Source organism: Coregonus clupeaformis, unplaced genomic scaffold (genome assembly GCF_020615455.1).
Source record: "Coregonus clupeaformis isolate EN_2021a unplaced genomic scaffold, ASM2061545v1 scaf2905, whole genome shotgun sequence".
Classification (NCBI taxonomy): domain Eukaryota; kingdom Metazoa; phylum Chordata; class Actinopteri; order Salmoniformes; family Salmonidae; genus Coregonus; species Coregonus clupeaformis.
Window position 1 is genome coordinate 4,328 of NW_025536359.1, and position 15,673 is coordinate 20,000.

At 49.3% G+C, this 15,673-nt stretch overlaps 1 pseudogene; it reads right to left on the reverse strand.

Moving 5' to 3' along the window:
- Positions 1 to 1,274: 1,274 nt before the first annotated feature.
- LOC123489258 overlaps positions 1,275 to 15,673 on the reverse strand; it is a 27,853-nt pseudogene continuing 13,454 nt past the window's right edge.

Consider the following 15,673-nt stretch of genomic DNA (forward strand, 5'->3'; position numbering starts at 1 on the left):
TGGCCACCAACCCTGGAAGAGCATCAATACAAGCTGTGCAGGCTTTAGTTCCAGCCCTGCACTAACCCACCTGATTTCGACTAATCACCTTGATTAGCTGTATTCAAAGTGTGTTAGTGGTGGGCAGGATCAAAACCTTGCACGGCCTCACTATATAGCTCTGACTCTATATAAGGGTTGACCACCGAGATAACTAGGTTACAGACAGACAGACAGACAGACAGACAGACAGACAGGTAACTAGGGGTTCTATTACATTTGTAAAGATGAAGATCCGCTTTATAGTGCGATTGACAATTAAAGGCAATGTTCCCGCTGTCACGGAGACCGCGTTCAAGGTAAACGCTGCATATGTCGGCACAATCGGACGGGCGGACGGACAGACAGACAGACAGACAGACAAACTGACGGACAGACAGACAAACAGATAGAAGGACGGACAGACAGACAGACAGACAGACAGACAGTAGTATTTATAGAACATGGTGGAGGACATGAGAATACAATCAACCTAGTATTCCCTATATAGTGCACTACTTCTGGCCAGAGCCTTATGGTCCCAGGTCCAAAGTAGTGCACTACATAGGGAATAGGGTGCCATTCTCTGGTCTAAAGTAGTGCACTACATAGGGAATAGGCTGCCATTTGGGACGCAGCCTTTATGAGCGGATGGATGGAAGCACAAGTGATTTAGTAGCTCAGGGTAGAAATTGCCCTTAGGCACAGATCTAGGATCAGCTTGTCCAGGTGTCCAGGAGTGTCCAGGTGTGTCACCAGGTGTCTAGATGTGTCCAGGTGTGTCACCAGGTGTCTAGATGTGTCCAGGTGTGTCACCAGGTGTCTAGATGTGTCCAGGTGTGTCACCAGGTGTCTATATGTGTCCAGATGTGTCACCAGGTGTCTAGATGTGTCACCAGGTGTCTAGATTAGTCCAGATGTGTCACCAGGTGTCTAAATGTGTCACCAGGTGTCTAGATTAGTCCAGATGTGTCACCAGGTGTCTAAATGTGTCACCAGGTGTCTAGATGTGTCACCAGGTGTCCAGATGTGTCCAGATGTGTCAACAGGTGTCCAGATGTGTCACCAGGTGTCCAGATGTGTCACCAGGTGTCTAGATGGAACCCAGGTTTCGACCCTGTGCGTCTGGGCTGACTCGGTCCTAAATGGTATTGAACCCAGGTTTCGAACCCTAGTGCGTCTGGGCTGACTCTGGGTCCCTAAATGGTATTTGAACCCAGGTTTCGACCCCTGTGCGTCTGGGCAATGACTCGGTCCTAAATGTATTTGAACCCAGGTCTGGATCCTGTGTGTCGAGGCTGACCCGGTCCTAAATGGTATTTGAATTCAGGTCTGGACCCTGTGTGTCGGGGGTTGACCCGGTCCTGGAAGATGTAGAGGTTGTTAGTGGAGGCTATGGCGATGATGTTCTCCTCGGGGTGCCAGGCCATGTGGAGGATCTTCTTAGTGAAGTCCAGACTGTCCACCCCCACGTCGCCACGACGACGCTTGCCCGCGAGTAGACCCGTCGCGTCCGCAGCACAGCTCACGGCACTGGTCTCGCCACGCCTCCAGGGAGGGAGGAGAGGAGGAGAGAGAGAGGGAGAGGAGAGAGAGGAGAGAGGAGAGGAGAGGAGAGGAGAGGAGAGGAGAAAAGGAGAAAAAGAGAGAAAAGGAGAAAAGGAGAAAGGAGATGAGGGAGGAGAGGAGATGAGAGGAGAGAGAGGAGGAGGAGAGGAGAGGAGAGAGAGAGGAGGAGGAGGAGAAAAGAGAGAGAGAGGAGAGAGGAGAGGAGAGGAGAGGAGAGGAGAGGAGAGGAGAAAAAGAGGAGAGGAGAAGGAGAGGAGAGAGGAGAGGAGAGAGGAGAAGGAGAAAGAGAAAAGGAGAAAAGGAGAAAAGGAGAAAAGGAGAAAAGGAGAGAGGAGAGGAGAGGAGAGGAGAAAAGGAGAGGAGAGGAGAAAAGGAGAGAGGAGAGGAGAGGAGAGGAGAGGAGAGGAGAGGAGAGGAGAGGAGAGGAGAGGAGAGGAGAGGAGAAAAGGAGAGAGGAGAGGAGAGGAGAGGAGAGGGGGGAAAGAGCGGACTAATTTATTCAAATTAAAATCTGGACCTGAAAGCAATTTTATTCTTTCCCTCTAATCAGATTAGACCTGGTTAGTGCAATTATCAGATTAACCAGCAGTTGTCCAGACTGGGATTTGAATAGCACAGAACTTGTGTGTTTGTATATATGCATACCTCCAGGGTCACGCCCCGCCCCGTCTCCCTGTCAAACATCCGGAAGAAGCTGTTGTACGCCCCCGTCATTATCACACTGAGGAGAGGAGAGAGGGAGAGGAGGAGTGGGAGAGAGGAGAGAGAGAGGGAGAGAGAAGAGGAGAGAAGGAGGGAGAGAGAAGGAGGGGGAGGGAGGAGGGAGAGAGAGGGAGGGAGGGAGGAGGGAGAGGAGGAAGGGGGAAGAGGGAGAGGGGAAGGGGGAGGGGGAGAGGGAGGAGGGAAGGAGAAGGAGAGGGAGGGGAGGGAGGAGGGAGAGGAGAGGGGAGAGAAGGAGGAGGGAGATAAGGAGGGAGGGAGGGAGGAGAGAAGGAGAGGGAGGGGAGGAGGGAGAGGAGGATAGGAGGGAGGGAGAGGGAGGAGGAGAAGGAGAGGGGAGGGAGGGAGGAGGGAGGAGGGGGAGAGAGCAGGAGGGGGGGGAGGGAGGGAGGGAGGGAGAGAGGGAGGGAGGGAGGGGAGAGAGAAGGAGAGGGAGGGGAGAGAGGGAGAGGGAGAGAGCGAGAAGGAGAGGGAAGGAGGGAGGGAGGAGAGAGAGAGAGAGAGAGAGAGAGAGAGAGAGGGAGGGAGGGAGAGGGAGGGAGGGGGGAGGGAGGAGGAGGGAGGGGGAGAGAGAGAAGGAGAGGGAGGGAGAGAGGAGAGGAGGAGAGCGAGAAGGAGAGGGAGGGAGGGAGGAGAGGAGGAGGGAGAGGAGGAGGGGAGGGAGGGAGAGGGAGGAGGAGGGAGAGAAGGGAGGGGGAGGTAGTGAGGGGAGAGGAGGAGAGGAAGAAGAGGAGGAGGGAGAGAGGAGGGAGAGAAGGAGATGGAGGGGAGGGAGGGAGGAGAGAGGAGAAGGAGAGAAGGAGAGGGAGGGGAGGGAGGGAGAGAGGAGAGAGAGGAGGGAGGGGAGGGAGAGGAGAGAAGGGGAGGGAGAGGAGAAGGGAGAGAAGGAGAGGGAGGGAGAGAAGGGAGAGGAGGAGGGAGGGAGGGAGAGGAGAGGAGAGAAGGGGAGGAGGGAGAGGGAGGAGGAGAGAGAGGGAGATAGAGGGAGGGGGAGAGAGGAGAAGGGAGAGAAGGAGAGGGGGAGAAGAGAAGGGGAGAGAAGGAGAGGGAGGGGAGGGAAGGAGAGAAGGAGAGGGGGGAGGAGAGAAGGAGAGGGAGGGGAGGGAGGGAGGAGGAGAAGGGAGGAGAAGAGAGAGGAGGGAGAGGAAGGAGAGGGAGGAGAGAGGAGGAGAGAGGGGGAGGGAGGGAGGGGGAAGGGAGGGAGAGAGGAGAAGGGAGAAAAGGAGAGGGGAGGAGAAGGAGGGAAGGGGAGGAGAGAGAGAGAGGAGGTTGGGGTTGGGACAGGAGAGGAGGAGTGAGATGTAGAGAGGGGGGTGGGGTGGGGTGGGGAGTTGGGACAGGAAGAGGAGGAGAGATGTAAAGAGGGGAGGGTGGGGTTGGGACAGGAAGAGGAGGAGGAGGAGCAAATGAGGAAGAGAGATGGAAGGAGAGAAGGGATTGATTTTGAAACATCTGGCAGAGTTCTACTCTCTGGGATTGATTTATCTGTAGGATGAAAACCTCAAGTGAGTAGACAAAGCTTCTCTGGGATTGATTTATCCGTAGGATAAAGCCTCAGAGTATACAAAGACAACACACACACCATGTCGGAGCTGTTCCAGACACACTCAAACTTGTCAAATATGCAGTCATTCTCATGTACGAGAGGACAGCTTACTCCTCAGGTAGTCATGAACCTACAGAGAGACAGACAGAGAGAAGAAGGGGGAGGAGGGAAGAAGGAGGGAGGGAGGGAGGAGGGAGGAGGAGTGTTGACAGGGTTTTCCAAGGCATCATTTAATTTGAAAAGTGTGTGTGTACATGCGTGCATATGTGTGTGCATGTGTGTTTTGCGGGCTGACCTGGTAGGTTTCTACAGGGCCTTTCTCCAGGTAGGTCCCACACCTTGGCCGTCAGTATCCCTGGTTAGCAGGTACCGCACCGTTGAGACCGAACTTCACATCCGACACCCGCGTCGACACGATCTCAGAGAAGAATGAACGGCGCTTCCTGGGTCCTCTGGTTCCTCCCAAAGACTGGAGGAGGAGAGAGGAGGAGAGAGGGAGGGAGGAGAAGAGAAAAGACGGGGAGAGGAGAGGGGGAGGAGAGGAGATGAGATGAGGGGGAGAGGAGAGAGGAGAGGAGATGAGACGAGGGAGAGAAGAGGAGAGGGGGAGGAGATGAGATGAGACGAGGGGAGAGGAGAAGAGAGGGGGAGGAGAGGGAGATGAGACGAGGAGAGAAGAGGAGAGGGGGAGGAGAGGAGGATGAGATGAGGGGAGAGAAGAGGAGTGGGGGAGGAGAGGAGATAGACGAAGGGAGAGGAGAGAGGGAGAGGGGAAGGAGAGGGAGATGAGATGGAGACGAGGAGAGGAGGAGGAGAGGGGGAGGAGAGGAGATGAGACAAGGGGAGAGGGAGAGGAGAGGAGAGGAGATGAGGAGAGAGTGAGGCGAGGGTGAGAGAAGATGAGAGGGAGAGGAGATTGAGACGAGGAGAGGGAGGAGAGGGGGAGGAGAGGAGGTATGAGACGAGGGGAGATGAGAGGGGAGGAGAGGAGACAAGGGGAGAGAAGAGGAGAGGGGGAGGAGATGAGACAAGGGGAGAGAAGAGGAGAGGAGGTATGAGACGAGGGAGAGAAGATGAGAGGGAGAGGAGATGAGACAAAGGGGAGAGAATAGGAGAGGGGGAGGAGATGAGACGCAGGGGGAGAGAAGAGGAGTAGGGGGAGGAGATGAGACGAGGGAGAGAAGAGGAGAGGAGAGGAGATGAGACGAGGGGAGAGAAGAGGAGAGGGGGAGGATAGGAGATGAGACTTTGGTGAGAGGAGAGAGAGAGAGGAGAGGGGGAGGAGAGAGATGAGACGCAGGAGAGAGGGGGAGGAAAGGAGATGAGACGAGGGGAGAGGAGAGGGAGTAGGAGAGAGGAGAGAAGGCGGGGAGAGAGGGAGAAAGAGGAAATCTAAATGTAGGGGGATTCCAATCTGAACCCTGAAGGACTGATTTGGAGACCTGGGACACCATGTGGGTGCAATTAATTATCAGGCAGAACAGAACCAGCAGTAGTCCTACTCCGGACCTCGTAGAGTAAGATTTGAATACCCATGATTAGAGGCTGACAGTAATGGCTTGGTCTTCCCATGTGTCCCCCAACTCACGTTTGTGTGTTTATGCGCTAAAGTGCCGAGGCCCTCATGTCACAGAGACGTAGAGTTCCCTACTGCTGCTGTAGACAAACAGGTGACAGTGGTGAGGATGGAACTCTGCCGATGTTATCACCTCCGTGAGCTCCTCCATGTTGGCTGGCTTGATGTCCACGATGTCTGGAGGAGAGATACTCAGGTAGAACAACACAGGACTATGTCTGGAGGAGAGACACTCAGGTAGAACAACACAGGACTATATCTGGAGGAGGAGAGATACTCAGGTAGAACAACACAGGACTATGTCTGGAGGAGAGATACTCAGGTAGAACAACACAGGACTATATCTGGAGGAGAGATACTCAGGTAGAACAACACAGGACTATGTCTGGAGGAGAGATACTCAGGTAGAACAACACAGGACTATATCTGGAGAAGAGATACTCAGGTAGAACAACACAGGACTATGTCTGGAGGAGAGATACTCAGGTAGAACAACACAGGACTATATCTGGAGGAGAGACACTCAGGTAGAACAACACAGGACTATATCTGGAGGAGAGACACTCAGGTAGAACAACACAGGACTATGTCTGGAGGAGAGATACTCAGGTAGAACAACACAGGACTATATCTGGAGGAAAGATACTGTGGTAGAACAACACAGAACTATGTCTGGAGGAGGAGAGATACTCAGGTAGAACAACACAGGACTATATCTGGAGGAGAGACACTCAGGTAGAACAACACATGACTATATCTGGAGGAGGAGAGATACTCAGGTAGAACAACACAGGACTATATCTGGAGGAGGAGAGATACTCAGGTAGAACAACACATGACTATGTCTGGAGGAGAGATACTTAGGTAGAACAACACATGACTATGTCTGGAGGAGAGACACTCAGTTAGAACAACACAGGACTATGTCTGGAGGAGAGACACTCAGGTAGAACAACACAGGACTATGTCTGGAGGAGAGACACTCAGGTAGAACAACACAGGACTATAACTGGAGGAGAGACACTCAGGTAGAACAACACAGGACTATATCTGGAGGAGAGATACTCAGGTAGAACAACACATGACTATATCTGGAGGAGAGACACTCAGGTAGAACAACACAGGACTATGTCTGGAGGAGAGATACTCAGGTAGAACAACACATTACTATGTCTGGAGGAGAGATACTGTGGTAGAACAACACATGACTATATCTGGAGGAGGAGAGATACTCAGGTAGAACAACACAGGACTATATCTGGAGGAGAGATACTCAGGTAGAACAACACAGGACTATGTCTGGAGGAGAGATACTCAGGTAGAACAACACATGACTATGTCTGGAGGAGAGATACTGTGGTAGAACAACACATGACTATATCTGGAGGAGGAGAGACACTCAGGTAGAACAACACAGGACTATGTCTGGAGGAGAGACACTCAGGTAGAACAACACAGGACTATATCTGGAGGAGAGATACTCAGGTAGAACAACACAGGACTATGTCTGGAGGAGAGACACTCAGGTAGAACAACACATGACTATGTCTGGAGGAGAGATACTGTGGTAGAACAACGCAGGACTATATCTGGAGGAGAGACACTCAGGTAGAACAACACAGGACTATGTCTGGAGGAGAGATACTCAGGTAGAACAACACAGGACTATATCTGGAGGAAAGATACTGTGGTAGAACAACACAGAACTATGTCTGGAGGAGGAGAGATACTCAGGTAGAACAACACAGGACTATATCTGGAGGAGAGACACTCAGGTAGAACAACACATGACTATATCTGGAGGAGGAGAGATACTCAGGTAGAACAACACAGGACTATATCTGGAGGAGGAGAGATACTCAGGTAGAACAACACATGACTATGTCTGGAGGAGAGATACTTAGGTAGAACAACACATGACTATGTCTGGAGGAGAGACACTCAGTTAGAACAACACAGGACTATGTCTGGAGGAGAGACACTCAGGTAGAACAACACAGGACTATGTCTGGAGGAGAGACACTCAGGTAGAACAACACAGGACTATAACTGGAGGAGAGACACTCAGGTAGAACAACACAGGACTATATCTGGAGGAGAGATACTCAGGTAGAACAACACATGACTATATCTGAGGAGAGACACTCAGGTAGAACAACACAGGACTATGTCTGGAGGAGAGATACTCAGGCAGAGACAACACATTACTATGTCTGGAGTGGAGAGATACTGTGGTAGAACAACACATGACTATATCTGGAGGAGGAGAGATACTCAGGTAGAACAACACAGGACTATATCTGGAGGAGAGATACTCAGGTAGAACAACACAGGACTATGTCTGGAGGAGAGATACTCAGGTAGAACAACACATGACTATGTCTGAGGAGAGATACTGTGGTAGAACAACACATGACTATATCTGGAGGAGGAGAGACACTCAGGTAGAACAACACAGGACTATGTCTGGAGGAGAGACACTCAGGTAGAACAACACAGGACTATATCTGGAGGAGAGATACTCAGGTAGAACAACACAGGACTATGTCTGGAGGAGAGACACTCAGGTAGAACAACACATGACTATGTCTGGAGGAGAGATACTGTGGTAGAACAACGCATGACTATATCTGGAGGAGGAGAGATACTCAGGTAGAACAACACAGGACTATATCTGGAGGAGAGATACTCAGGTAGAACAACACAGGACTATGTCTGGAGGAGAGATACTCAGGTAGAACAACACATGACTATGTCTGGAGGAGAGAATACTGTGGTAGAACAACACATGACTATATCTGGAGGAGGAGAGATACTCAGGTAGAACAACACAGGAGTATGTCTGGAGGAGAGATACTCAGGTAGAACAACACAAGACTATGTCTGGAGTAGAGATACTCAGGTAGAACAACACAGGACTATGTCTGGAGGAGAGACACTCAGGTAGAACAACACAGGACTATGTCTGGAGGAGAGATACTCAGGTAGAACAACACATGACTATGTCTGGAGGAGAGATACTGTGGTAGAACAACACATGACTATATCTGGAGGAGGAGAGATACTCAGGTAGAACAACACAGGACTATGTCTGGAGGAGAGACACTCAGGTAGAACAACACAGGACTATATCTGGAGGAGATATACTTAGGTAGAACAACACATGACTATATATGGAGGAGAGATACTCAGGTAGAACAACACAGGACTATATCTGGAGGAGGAAAGATACTCAGGTAGAACAACACAGGACTATATCTGGAGGAGAGACACTCAGGTAGAACAACACATGACTATATCTGGAGGAGGGAAGATACTCAGGTAAAACAACACAGGACTATGTCTGGAGGAGAGATACTCAGGTAGAACAACACAGGACTATATCTGGAGGAGAGATACTCAGGTAGAACAACACAGGACTATATCTGGAGGAGAGACAATGTGGTAGAACAACACAGGACTATATCTGGAGGAGAGACAATGTGGTAGAACAACACAGGACTATATCTGGAGGAGAGACAATGTGGTAGAACAACACAGGACTATATCTGGAGGAGAGACACTCAGGTAGAACAACACAGGACTATGTCTGGAGGAGAGATACTCAGGTAGAACAACACAGGACTATGTCTGGAGGAGAGACACTCAGGTAGAACAACACAGGACTATGTCTGGAGGAGAGATACTCAGGTAGAACAACACAGGACTATATCTGGAGGAGAGACAATGTGGTAGAACAACACAGGACTATATCTGGAGGAAAGACAATGTGGTAGAACAACACAGGGCTATATCTGGAGGAGAGACACTCAGGTAGAACAACACAGGACTATGTCTGGAGGAGAGATACTCAGGTAGAACAACACAGGACTATGTCTGGAGGAGAGATACTCAGGTAGAACAACACAGGACTATGTCTGGAGGAGAGATACTCAGGTAGAACAACACAGGACTATATCTGGAGGAGAGACAATGTGGTAGAACAACACAGGACTATATCTGGAGGAGAGACAATGTGGTAGAACAACACAGGACTATATCTGGAGGAGAGACACTCAGGTAGAACAACACAGGACTATGTATGGAGGAGAGATACTCAGGTAGAACAACACAGGACTATGTCTGGAGGAGAGATACTCAGGTAGAACAACACAGGACTATGTCTGGAGGAGAGATACTCAGGTAGAACAACACAGGACTATGTCTGGAGGAGAGACACTCAGGTAGAACAACACAGGACTATGTCTGGAGGAGAGATACTCAGGTAGAACAACACAGGACTATATCTGGAGGAGAGATACTCAGGTAGAACAACACAGGACTATGTCTGGAGGAGAGATACTCAGGTAGAACAACACATGACTATGTCTGGAGGAGAGATGCTGTGGTAGAACAACACAGGACTATATCTGGAGGAGGAGAGATACTCAGGTAGAACAACACAGGACTATGTCTGGAGGAGAGACACTCAGGTAGAACAACACAGGACTATATCTGGAGGAGATATACTTAGGTAGAACAACACATGACTATATATGGAGGAGAGATACTCAGGTAGAACAACACAGGACTATATCTGGAGGAGGAAAGATACTCAGGTAGAACAACACAGGACTATATCTGGAGGAGAGACACTCAGGTAGAACAACACAGGACTATATCTGGAGGAGGAGAGATACTCAGGTAAAACAACACAGGACTATGTCTGGAGGGAGAGATACTCAGGTGCAGAACAACACAGGACTATATCTGGAGGAGAGATACTCAGGTAGAACAACACAGGACTATATCTGGAAGAGAGACAATGTGGTAGAACAACACAGGACTATATCTGGAGGAGAGACAATGTGGTAGAACAACACAGGACTATATCTGGAGGAGAGACACTCAGGTAGAACAACACAGGACTATGTCTGGAGGAGAGATACTCAGGTAGAACAACACAGGACTATGTCTGGAGGAGAGATACTCAGGTAGAACAACACAGGACTATGTCTGGAGGAGAGATACTCAGGTAGAACAACACAGGACTATGTCTGGAGGAGAGACACTCAGGTAGAACAACACAGGACTATATCTGGAGGAGGAGAGATACTCAGGTAGAACAACACAGGACTATATCTGGAGGAGAGACACTCAGGTAGAACAACACAGGACTATATCTGGAGGAGAGATACTCAGGTAGAACAACACTGGACTATGTCTGGAGGAGAGACACTCAGGTAGAACAACACGGGACTATGTCTGGAGGAGAGACACTCAGGTAGAACAACACAGGACTATGTCTGGAGGAGAGATACTCAGGTAGAACAACACAGGACTATATATGGAGGAGGAGAGACACTCAGGTAGAACAACACAGGACTATGTCTGGAGGAGAGATACTCAGGTAGAACAACACAGGACTATGTCTGGAGGAGAGATACTCAGGTAGAACAACACAGGACTATATATGGAGGAGGAGAGACACTCAGGTAGAACAACACAGGACTATGTCTGGAGGAGAGATACTCAGGTAGAACAACACAGGACTATATATGGAGGAAGAGAGACACTCAGGTAGAACAACACAGGACTATATCTGGAGGAGAGACACTCCAGGTAGAACAACACAGGACTATGTCTGGAGGAGAGATACTCAGGTAGAACAACACAGGACTATATATGGAGGAGGAGAGACACTCAGGTAGAACAACACAGGACTATGTCTGGAAGAGAGATACTCAGGTAGAACAACACAGGACTATATATGGAGGAGGAGAGATACTCAGGTAGGAACAACACAGGACTACATCTGGAGGAGAGATACCTCAGGTAGAACAACACAGGACTACATCTGGAGGAAATATACTCAGGTAGAACAACACAGGACTATATATGGAGGAGGAGAGATACTCAGGTAGAACAACACAGGACTATATATGGAGGAGGAGAGACACTCAGGTAGAACAACACAGGACTATGTCTGGAGGAGAGATACTCAGGTAGAACAACACAGGACTATATCTGGAGGAGGAGAGATACTCAGGTAAAACAACACAGGACTATGTCTGGAGGAGAGATACTCAGGTAGAACAACACAGGACTATATCTGGAGGAGAGATACTCAGGTAGAACAACACAGGACTATATCTGGAGGAGAGACAATGTGGTAGAACAACACAGGACTATATCTGGAGGAGAGACAATGTGGTAGAACAACACAGGACAATATCTGGAGGAGAGACACTCAGGTAGAACAACACAGGACTATGTCTGGAGGAGAGATACTCAGGTAGAACAACACAGGACTATGTCTGGAGGAGAGATACTCAGGTAGAACAACACAGGACTATGTCTGGAGGGAGAGATACTCAGGTAGAACAACACAGGACTATGTCTGGAGGAGAGACACTCAGGTAGAACAACACAGGACTATATCTGGAGGAGGAGAGATACTCAGGTAGAACAACACAGGACTATATCTGGAGGAGAGACACTCAGGTAGAACAACACAGGACTATATCTGGAGGAGAGATACTCAGGTAGAACAACACTGGACTATGTCTGGAGGAGAGACACTCAGGTAGAACAACACAGGACTATGTCTGGAGGAGAGACACTCAGGTAGAACAACACAGGACTATGTCTGGAGGAGAGATACTCAGGTAGAACAACACAGGACTATATATGGAGGAGGAGAGACACTCAGGTAGAACAACACAGGACTATGTCTGGAGGAGAGACACTCAGGTAGAACAACACAGGACTATGTCTGGAGGAGAGATACTCAGGTAGAACAACACAGGACTATGTCTGGAGGAGAGATACTCAGGTAGAACAACACAGGACTATATATGGAGGAGGAGAGACACTCAGGTAGAACAACACAGGACTATGTCTGGAGGAGAGATACTCAGGTAGAACAACACAGGACTATATATGGAGGAGGAGAGACACTCAGGTAGAACAACACAGGACTATATCTGGAGGAGAGACACTCAGGTAGAACAACACAGGACTATGTCTGGAGGAGAGATACTCAGGTAGAACAACACAGGACTATATATGGAGGAGGAGAGACACTCAGGTAGAACAACACAGGACTATGTCTGGAGGAGAGATACTCAGGTAGAACAACACAGGACTATATATGGAGGAGGAGAGATACTCAGGTAGAACAACACAGGACTACATCTGGAGGAGAGATACTCAGGTAGAACAACACAGGACTACATCTGGAGGAAAGATACTCAGGTAGAACAACACAGGACTATATATGGAGGAGGAGAGATACTCAGGTAGAACAACACAGGACTATATATGGAGGAGGAGAGACACTCAGGTAGAACAACACAGGACTATGTCTGGAGGAGATATACTCAGGTAGAACAACACAGGACTATATATGGAGGAGGAGAGATACTCAGGTAGAACAACACAGGACTACATCTGGAGGAGAGATACTCAGGTAGAACAACACAGGACTACATCTGGAGGAAAGATACTCAGGTAGAACAACACAGGACTATATCTGGAGGAGAGACACTCAGGTAGAACAACACAGGACTATGTCTGGAGGAGAGATACTCAGGTAGAACAACACAGGACGATGTCTGGAGGAGGAGAGATACTCAGGTAGAACAACACAGGACTATATCTGGAGGAGAGACACTCAGGTAGAACAACACAGGACTATGTCTGGAGGAGAGATACTCAGGTAGAACAACACAGGACGATGTCTGGAGGAGGAGAGATACTCAGGTAGAACAACACAGGACTATGTCTGGAGGATGAGAGATACTCAGGTAGAACAACACAGGACTATATCTGGAGGAGAGACACTCAGGTAGAACAACATAGGACTATGTCTGGAGGAGAGATACTCAGGTAGAACAACACAGGACTATATCTGGAGGAGAGATACTCAGGTAGAACAACACAGGACTATATCTGGAGGAGAGATACTCAGGTAGAACAACACAGGACTATATCTGGAGGAGAGATACTCAGGTAGAACGAGGAGAGGAGAGGAGAGGAGGGGAGAGGAGAGGAGAGCACAGTAGTGGATGTGGTGGTTGTAGCTAACCTGATTAACTGTACAGTAGTGGATGTGGTGGTTGTAGCTAGTCTGATTAACTGTACAGTAGTGGATGTGGTGGTTGTAGCTAGACTGATTAACTTTCCAGTAGTGGATGTGGTGGTTGTAGCTAAACTGATTAACTTTCCAGTAGTGGATGTGGTGGTTGTAGTTAGACTGATTAACTGTCCAGTAGTGGATGTGGTGGTTGTAGCTAGACTTATTAACCTGTCACCTCACAGTACACAGACACCACAGAGGCACTAAGAATATGCAGAGATTCTTTTTAGCCTTAGCCACTGAACTTAATCAACCCTGTCACACGCACACACACACACACACACACACACACACATTCTATTTGCAGTGGGCCCGGCGTGGCTCAGTCGAGTAGAGAGTAGAGAGTACACACTGAGTGAATTATTTAAAGTTCTCTGTAGATGTTTTCTAGGTCATCATCCCTGTTACAGGGATATGATAGAGCCTGTTTCAAAACGCTACAGCCTAAAGATGGAGGATCTTCATTTGATCACCCCGTTGCAGAACTACTTTCCTGCAACCAAGGACATTTTAAACTTGTAGCGTATTTTGAGGTTTAAAAGGGTTCCAGAAGTTTCCACTTAATAATTCACATTTCCTGTTGCTGCAGGATTCTTTTTTCCTGCTGTAGCAAACTGGCTGAAATTAAGATCCTTCATCTGTACCTTCCTACCCAGACTGGCACAGAGCCATACAGAGTCAGTGATTGGGCAGGAAGACTGGCACAGAGCCATACAGAGTCAGTGATTGGGCAGGAAGACTGGCACAGAGCCATACAGAGTCAGTGCTTGGGCAGGAAGACTGGCACAGAGCCAAGCAGAGTCAGTGCTTGGGCAGGAAGACTGGCACAGAGCCATACAGAGTCAGTGCTTGGGCAGGAAGACTGGCACAGAGCCATACAGAGTCAGTGCTTGGGCAGGAAGACTGGCACAGAGCCATACAGAGTCAGTGCTTGGGCAGGAAGACTGGCACAGAGCCTACAGAGTCAATGCTTGGGCAGGAAGACTGGCACAGAGCCATACAGAGTCAGTGCTTGGGCAGGAAGACTGGCACAGAGCCATACAGAGTCAGTGATTGGGCAGGAAGACTGGCACAGAGCCATACAGAGTCAGTGCTTGGGCAGGAAGACTGGCACAGAGCCATACAGAGTCAGTGCTTGGGCAGGAAGACTGGCACAGAGCCATACAGAGTCAGTGCTTGGGCAGGAAGACTGGCACAGAGCCATACAGAGTCAGTGATTGGGCAGGAAGACTGGCACAGAGCCATACAGAGTCAGTGCTGGGCAGAAGACTGGCACAGAGCCATACAGAGTCAGTGCTTGGGTAGGGAAGACTGGACAGAGCCATACAGAGTCAGTGCTTGGGCAGGAAGACTGGCACAGAGCCATACAGAGTCAGTGCTTGGGTAGGAAGACTGGCACAGAGCCATACAGAGTCAATGCTTGGGCAGGAACTAACCGGAGCTGAGTACCGGAGCTGAGTACCGGCACCTCAAATGTTCTACTGCTTGAGTTCCTGCACCTCTTATAGAATATTAGATCAAAAGTAATGTGGAGCTCCAGCACCTAAATATATACAGTACCGGGCCAGCACCTAAATATATACAGTACCGGGCCAGCACCTAAATATATACAGTACCGGGCCAGCACCTTAATATATACAGGACCGGGCCAGCTCCTAAATATAAAGAGTACCGGGCCAGCTCCTAAATATAAACAGTACCGGGCCAGCTCCTAAATATAAACAGTACCGGACAGCTCCTAAATATATACAGTACCGGGCCAGCTCCTAAATATATACAGTACCGGGCCCAGCTCCTAAATATAAACAGTACGGGCCAGCTCCTAAATATAAACAGTACGGGCCAGCTCCTAACATAATGAGTACCGGCCAGCTCCTAAATATAAAGATACCAGCACCCAAAATGAGTATCCTATTTCTGTCCAAGTCCAGCACTGTACAGTTAGTCAGCATACTGCCTCCCACTCTAACATGCATGTGTGTGTGTCTCCGCACCTGTGTGTGTGTGTGTCTGCTTTCCGTGTGTGTGTGTGTGTGTGTGTGTGTGTGTGTGTCTGCTTTCCCGTGTGTGTGTGTGTGTGTGTGTGTGTGTGTGTGTGTGTGCGCCTCTCCCAGTGAAGGATACT